This window comes from Atta cephalotes (assembly GCF_000143395.1).
Source record: "Atta cephalotes unplaced genomic scaffold scaffold00088, whole genome shotgun sequence".
Classification (NCBI taxonomy): Eukaryota; Metazoa; Arthropoda; class Insecta; order Hymenoptera; family Formicidae; genus Atta; species Atta cephalotes.
Window position 1 is genome coordinate 93,218 of NW_012130152.1, and position 8,900 is coordinate 102,117.

Consider the following 8,900-nt stretch of genomic DNA (forward strand, 5'->3'; position numbering starts at 1 on the left):
AGATAGTATTAGTAGCTAATATATAAGTAAATTAAAATTTAATTATTCGTACGGTTAAAGTTTTAAGTTTAGTTGTATAATACAANAATATATATATATATATATATATATATATATATATATATATATATACAAAACTTACATAAATATAAACATACATAATTATATAAAAAATATGTTCATACATACAAAATAACAAATCCATACACACACAACAATCAGTAATTTTTTCTGAGAAAAAAATAATAGTCAATGATTTATAAAATGATTAGAATGTCAATTTTATACCGTACAATATATATTATTTTTTATTTATATCTTTAATAAAATCAAATAATGTATAGGCTTAACTGTTTATAATCTTAAAACTTGGAATATCAATTTTATATGAGTTTTTTACGCAATACTCGATTGAACTACAGTGCTATGGTACTGCGCAGAATAGACGCAATTTTAGTTCAAAACCAAAGATTGATCCAAGTTAGGTTATCGATTAGGTATTGATTATGTAAAGTTTCCCCTAGAAATGAATACACAAAAGTGAACAAATTCACGTGAATGTAATGAATAAGCAATTAAGTAACTTTTGGCTGCTATAAAATGTGAAATAGTTCATGAGAAATTTTTCGGCAAGTCACGAAATGCCTAAAATGTGAAATTCTATTTATTTTTTAGTAAATTAACATAAACTAACTTGTTTTTCAATTTTTTGATCTGTTTCCTGCATTAGATTGCACTAGAACTTTCTCGCTTTCGATAAATATCAAATATATTTGAATATCTATTTGAAATGGATATTGTATTTCTCGCCGTAAATGCCGTGATGCGAACGAAGAGGAAGAGTATGCAGTTGATAGACGAAAACATCGCATATTAAGAAAACATTTTGCGTGATGTTAAATTAAATATATAAGTAAAAGATAAAAATATGAAGTGCACAAAAATTACATGAAAATTAAAAAATGAGAATTATAATAAAAAATAGAGATTTATGAAACAGATTATGTGTGTTTATGAACAGATTAAAAAATAATCTTTTTTCATTCAGATGAAGATTTTTCCGACTCCAATTCGGAACAATTTAGAGTTTGTGTTAAGCTCTCCTATACATTTTTCTACGAGTTTTAAATATTTTTACTACAATCAAGAACAAGAAATAATATATTTTTACCAGTTCCATATAGCTCTGAGAATTTCGCGACACTCTTCCCCGCACAATATCCAAATTTTTTAACACATTATGTCTAACAGCATTTCCTTTTGTTTCTGAGTTACATTCATTGTTATTGTCAATTATATGTAGAAACAACAAATAATGAGCACAATGTGATTTCCTATCAAAATACGTATGTACGTACATACTTGTGTGTACGTGCATATATACTTGTATAATATGTACATACACTCGTGAACACTTGTTAAATTTTCGTAAATTTAAGAGAAACGATGTAAATTTGCCTTATGATTTTATGAATTTGCCTCACTTTCTCGTGAAGATCTAACTTCCTTGCATCTGATTTCACTTTTTCATAATTTTCTTACATAATTACTAAGTCTGATATCGTTTGAAAATAAAACTTTTCACGTGAGATTAATACATATGAAAAGTGAAAAAAATGAAAGTTTCGTGAAAATTTACATCGATACCCAGACTCTGGTATAGGAACTCTATAGTTTTAATATTATTCAACGCTATCTAGTGTAACAAGACTGTAAGAATGTAAAATAGCTGTATTCTTACCGTGGACTAATAAATTGCATTATCTATTGTTATGTTTTTTCCGAAAGGAAAAACAGGATTCTTGTTTGATTAAGAATTTACATTTAGTTAATATAGAATATAAGGAATTGTAATGTAAGATGAGATGGAAAAGCAATTGAGAGTCAATTCATTAATCAATAGTTAGTTGCTAAGCAGCCCTCGTGACTCCATTCATGTCATAGACGTCGGTGGTAACATCTATCTATTTATAAAACTAATTATAAATGGTAGTATTAAATTGATTTTTCATACGCAGCACGCTGCGGCAGCAAAATGTCATGTGATTCAAATTTTCGAGAATTGATTGGAAGTGCCTCATATCACAATAAATTTTCAATATTATCCGATATTAGCATTTTGCTGCTGCAACGTACTGCATATGAAAAATCAATTTAATATTTATAATATTTATAATTTTTAATATTTATAATTAGTTTTGAAAAGTTAGCTTTGTACTGTATAATATCATGTATAATATCATGTATAGTCTTAATTTTGGCGATATCTTGAAACATGATATATATATTTAATTAATCATTATGATATATATTGTACCAATTTAGTATATCTTCATCATTCTTTAAATATATTATATTAATGAAATTAAAATAATTTAGAATAGAATTTAATTAATTAATGTGTATCAAGTGTACGATATAAACTAGATCAATGCAAAATAAAAAAACCTCGTATATACAATAATACATGCCCAACCCTGCTTGCTGGTAGTAAGTACCTCACATCTTTGCAAAACTTAACACATTTTAAAAAAATTGAAAAAACAAATTGAGGGCTGACCGATTACACGGATAATTTTTATAAAAAAAGAGGAGATAGTGTTGGTAGAGATGAAAATCTCCTAGGCAACACAATTTAATTTCTACGGATTGGTAACATTGTGTAAGTATTGGGTTGTCCGGAAAGTTCGTGCCGACTAACCTATATAATTTAATAAATATATAATAAAATTTAAATCTTCTGCGTTTCAATTTTCCTTCAACATCGGCACGAACTTTCCGGACAACCTAATAGTAATGTAGTTTGAGCCTTTTTGACATTTCTGACATGTGTGTGCAGGTACATAAAATAATTTTAAAAATACTTAGTTTATAATTTAATATTTTATATAATATTTATGAATAAAAGATAAGCTAAATAATTATCATAACTATTCATTAACATCACATAAATATTGTGTGGATAGAGATTAACAGGGTGAAAAAATTATGTTACGTATATACATATGTATGTAAATAAATTATTATTTAATTAAATGCAATATAAATTTTTCAGTAGTATAACGTGTCTAGAAAAATATCTATTCCCTATTGTGGCATCATTCTTCGCGGAGTCAATTTGTCATCATTGTCTGAAGAATGAAATCTATGTGAGATGAAAAAAATGTGAAATAGGAAAAATAAAAAGAAGGAAAAGAATAGATAAATATCAGACAAGTAGCTAATATTACAAAATAGGAGAGAATAATTTGTATGCATTGTTGTTAGATCAATTCTTTGTTTCGATTAATTTTTTTCGGGTTTCGGAAAAGAATAGAAGAGAAAGGAAAAAAAAGTGATTGATTATATCTTCTGCTTAATTGATATTTAATTGATCGCACTGATGACGAGATATTCTGTGTTGCATACAGGACTGGGTGATATTTGAAATAGCCGATAATAAATACTTTTATTTATAATAGCAGTCACACTGGGCTAAATGAAATATTTTTCGAATTCCATTTAAAATGCTAAATGTACTTAGAGAAATTTATAGATACTATATCAATTAATTTTATTTCTTCCAACCAGTTTTGTTAATTCATTTAAAATTAATAATAAATCTACATTGTTCATATTTGTTTTTATATCTTGTCAAATTTTTTTTAATTTGGCTTCTTTTTGTTTCAGGTTGTAATCTTGTTTTTGAATATTTCATCATATTTTTGATGTCTTTTTGATGTTCAGTTAGGTTATCTATAAATAACATTAAAATTTAATAAGAGTATAAATATTTTTGAAAAAGTATTTGCAATAGGTATTCACATACCTAAAAATGTTAATTCTTGAATGCTTTTGGAGACTTTGTTTCAGCTCGCGATTGTGTCTCTCTGACGGGTTATTTGTTCTGTCAATTTCTTTGAATATAGAAAATAAACCGGGCTTGAAATCATTTAGTGTCTGTTTATAATAATTAAAAAATGATTGTAAATTTTTACAATCTCGGAAAATGATATTAATGATAATTTCAAAACTTTGTATCATTTGTTCTAGAAACGCCAATGTCAAGAAAAGTCAACCCAATAGTTTTATTGTACCCCAATCTAATTCTTTTATTTTCCCTTTTAAAATGCTATATATTTATCTTGTAACGCTTCTAAAAAGAAATCAACACAAAGAAGATTTACATGCATTATATTATTTGTCTATTATGTATATTGCTTTTCATTACCTGGCTGTAATGAAAGAAGTATGCCAATAGTTTTTACATGGGGGAAAATTGTTTTGATTGCTTTCAGTTTTGCTTTTTCAAAATCTGTTGTTACAACATCAGGTTATTTTTATAGTTTATCACTTTTTTCAATACATCAACATACCACGGTAATCTTCTGATTAGCAACATCCTTCCATGATAATGTACACAATTGGAAATGTCTGAAATTTAAAAGCAATTAAACTTACATATATAATTACATAGACAATAGAGTACATTTGCAATTAAATGAAATATAATAATTAAATAATGACTTAACTAATGAATTGATTGTTTTTCTTACTCTATTATTATATCTAATAAGAATTGTCCATAATTGACATTTCTTATTTATTAATCGAGGTAGTGTTACAAATGTCCCGTCTATAAAAATAGTTAATTTGCATTTATGATTAATTCCGCTAAAATCGCTTTCTGCTTTTTATCGATAAAAATAATCACTTTTATCTCGTTATTTTTGACAATATAGTCATCAATAATAAAAGAATCTGTTGAATCTGTTGAAGAATCTATTGTAAATAATTTTTTCCAATCCTCTCTTTTTAAACAATCCTTCAATTCTTTTAAATTTGTTAACGTTTGTCTAAGACTATGCTTCTTATGACGTTCGATACATTTTTCAATATTTGCTATGTTGTCACGTCCAATAAATGATCGTATCTACATATATGTCAATGTACAAATTATGGATTGTAAATAGTAATTAATTGTATTTTCTCGTGAAAATTTTTCTCAGAATTATTTTTATAATATCTTCGGTTCATACTTACTTCGAAATTATTCTCTTTTTTATTTTTCATCATTCTGATACTTTCAAATGTTTTTGATATTTTGATTTTTTTTTTAATTTTACTGAGATGTATGGGTTTGTCATGATTATATGTTCCATTAACAACGTATATATCATTTTTAATTGTCAATGCACTCTACATTCAATATCTTTATTTTTTTGGTAACCACGTTCATAATACCTGTAAAAAAAAATTATTCACAATTAAATGTACTAAAATATAATGCATAGTATGCTCCTTCTCTCTCTCTCTCTCTCTCTCTCTCTCTCTCTCTCTTATACTAGTTATATAAATGAATGCAATAATATTTTCTTTCAAGTTATTTCTTCTCACTTAATTTCTCTTGTTATATATTTACATCGTTCCAAACGAACTATTATGATGAAAAACATACTCCTTGTTTGTATTCTATTTTTGGCTGATGAATTCGGACAGAAATATATTTTTTTCCATATTTAATAATAAATGTTTAAAATGTTGGGTTTTGCTGTATCACACAGTACAAAAATTGGATAGCTTTTGTTTCCTAACAGGAAAAACAAAAACATTTATTTTTAAACAAAAGCATTTTAATATTTATTATTAAGTAGATATTATTAAGTAGAAGAGAAATAAAGTGAGAGGAAATGATAATTATTTAGATTCTATCTTTTATTCATAAGTATTATATAAAATATTATTAAATTATAAACTAAGTATTTTTTAAATTATTTTATGTACCTGCACGTACATGTCAGATATGTCAAAAAGGCTATTTAAATTAATACACTACTACTTACACAATGTGACCAATCCATAGAAATTAATTTGTATTGCCTAGGGGATTTTCGTCACTACCAACCTTATCCCCTCTTTTTTATGGAAATTGCCGTATAATCAACTGACCAAAAAAAAAATTTTTTTTTCTATTTTTTTAACGTTATTTTTTATTATTACGACATTAATTTTCGGGCACAATGCAGCACAAATCTAGTATAATTCAGTATTATTCTCAAAATACATTAATTCTAAAAAAGAAAACTAACTTTATATAGACTGCACGCAATTTCTACGTTACTAATCTTCAGAGTTGGAAAAGTGTAAAAATAACTAGTTATAATTACAGTTTTCTGTTTTAAAAAGTAGCTAATTAATGTTACAAGTTACCAATTCTAAAAACTAACGAGTTACAGTTACTAAAAAAATTTCAATTATTTTTCAGTTACTGTTATCATTACAAAACAACATATATATATATATATATATATATATTTTGATTCTATAATATTAAGATTCTATAATATTAAGATTAACATAGAAAAGATTGATTTAGATGTTTACATACTACACAATTTTATTAAAAAATTAGGAAATATTAAACTTGAAATATATATTAGGTTCCATTCAATTTCATGCAAAAATAATGGATTTCTTTTTACTACACCTAATATAAAAATGTATAAAATGTAAGCAGTATAGAATCGGCAACTGACACTAAAAAATGTAAGATAGTAACTTCACTTCTACTAAGATTAGCCACTTTGCTTACTGCTTACGTCTGACTACCTTATGTTATGATATTTGTACGAATAATTTGCTTTTATCTTAGAGCATATACTCATGGAGCGAGTGAACTATGCTGAATAGTGATGCAAGCAAGTAAGACAGAGAGGGGAATATTTGGGTGTTTTCTCTGTCACTGTCAGGAGCGTTCGAATAGGGAGGTTCTGTTAACGTGAATTAACGTGAATTTGTCATTAAAGTGAATATTTGTTTATACTGTTACTATTCTGTTAATTTACCTGTGAAATGATATATAATTTAATCGTCGCTTTGTGAGAATCAAAACACAAAAGGCTGGCATTTTGTAAGATTTTATCGCACAGGCAGGGATCAGCAGAGATCATATTTTGCTACTGTCATCCGCTATCATTGAATAGGGGTGGGGCCTGATAAACCAATTACAAATTGAAGAAGAGAGAAAGATTTTTACCAAATATCTTCTTCTTTGTCTTACTTGCTGGCTTGCCAGTTCACTATGTAAAACATATACTCGCTCCATTAGTATGTGTTCTAAAGCTTTTATGGATCGTTTACAATGAGAGTATAGTGTAATAAGCAAGCTTAGAAATTGACTAATTATAATCGATTATACTCCTCACATTCGACTGCGATTGGTCAATTTCTTATGGTTTACAACTTACTTCACCATATTACTCTCATCTCAGCGAACAAGCTGACATTATTTGTCATCATTTTGAGATCATTTTGACATTGTAAATGTTATTTTTACGTCAAAATGACAATGAATAATGTCAGCTTGTTTATTAGAATTGTAAATGATTGGGAGTGTAGCTCTTTAAAGGACCTGTAGATTTTATAATAAGCAGAAATAAATTATAAAAATGTTATTATTAACGTAATATTCGTATAATAACATGAATTCGTTTATGAGAGATAAAGAATAGACACATGTTAACAACAAACAAAATTAAACCGTTGCTTGTCCTTTAAATGCGGCCTTTGTATTTTATGCAACCAGTAGCGCAATAGCATAATTATTAAAATTCTAATCAATCACATTAAGGGACTTTTTTGATTAAATTAATCGACAATCAATTTATAGAAGGGCCAACGGTAATTTAATATATCACAGCAGAGAGAAACTTGAGAGAGGACATGACCCAAAACCAGTAACCGCAAAATGCTGCCGCGCACTTTTGCCCTCTAACAAAGTGGATATAAATTACATAGCAATACGTCACACTATAAGTACATATGGACACTGAACATTGACATCTTTGATGTAATGGGTCCCACGACTCGCCGCCGTTGTGGATTGGAAAGGCGCTTATAAATTTGAGTTTTTATAAAACTTTAGAATGATTTTTCTAAAAAAACAAAAAAAAAGACATAATTCAATCGTATCATGAAAATTGTTTATAGTGAGTATATTTTTACATCAGAATTATATAATAATATAATGTTAACGAATTCATTATATAAAAATAATATTCACATTAATAATAATAATAATAATAATAATAATAATAATAATAATAATAATAATGATAATAAAACAGTAATAAATAAATTAAAAATAATAATTAATTAAATATTATATGAAGATTGTAATTGAATAATTATGTATGAAAAAATAATATATTGTATGAAAATTATAATTAAATGTGAAGTAATTTAATAATATACATACATACGCACGCATGCACGCACGCACGCATACACGCATACTTTATTACGAGAATACTTTATCGTATACAAAAATCTACACAATATAGCGTCTCCGAAAAAATTTGATTTAATTTATTAATCCTTTGCCATATTTTTCTCTTACAAATTAAAAAAAATTAAGCTTTGTATGAACGACGTATCATGACTCTCACCTGAGATACTCATTTTTGGTCCAATTGCCACGAGTGTCACACAATATTGTAGGCGAAAGGATTAATTATACTTTATGGAAAAAGAAGCTAACTTAACCTAACCCGCAATTTCAACTTGCTGAAGGCAGCCACATTCCTGGTTGGAAATCGCATGCCCACTGAAAATTGAGGATTACATAAAAAGATTACATTCAATATTCATATTGTACGTGTTATACTGTGGCAACGTCCTTTTCTTAGAATATATCGTCCATTTTTTAAGACTGGAGATGATAAATCGATATTTGGTTTATATAATTGTGCTACATATAGGATGTTGCTATGTAGTTTACATTCACTTTGTCAGAGGACAGTAGTGTGCGGCAGCATTTTGCGGTTACAGGTTTTGAGCGTCAAATCTCTCTTAGATTTCTCTCTAATCAGAGCTTCTCCTCTTTCTTTCTTTTCTGAAACAAACTGTATTTAGTTCATTGG

The 8,900-nt window shown here is 27.1% G+C and overlaps 1 long non-coding RNA gene across 1 annotated transcript; it reads right to left on the bottom strand.

The window, feature by feature from the left end:
- Positions 1-3,653: 3,653 nt before the first annotated feature.
- Positions 3,654-4,345, bottom strand: LOC105624769. Its single transcript, XR_001046522.1, has 3 exons — positions 4,211-4,345; positions 3,809-3,939; positions 3,654-3,735 (listed from the first exon to the last, which is right to left on the bottom strand). It is a non-coding gene; the product is annotated as an uncharacterized LOC105624769 (long non-coding RNA).
- Positions 4,346-8,900: the final 4,555 nt, after the last annotated feature.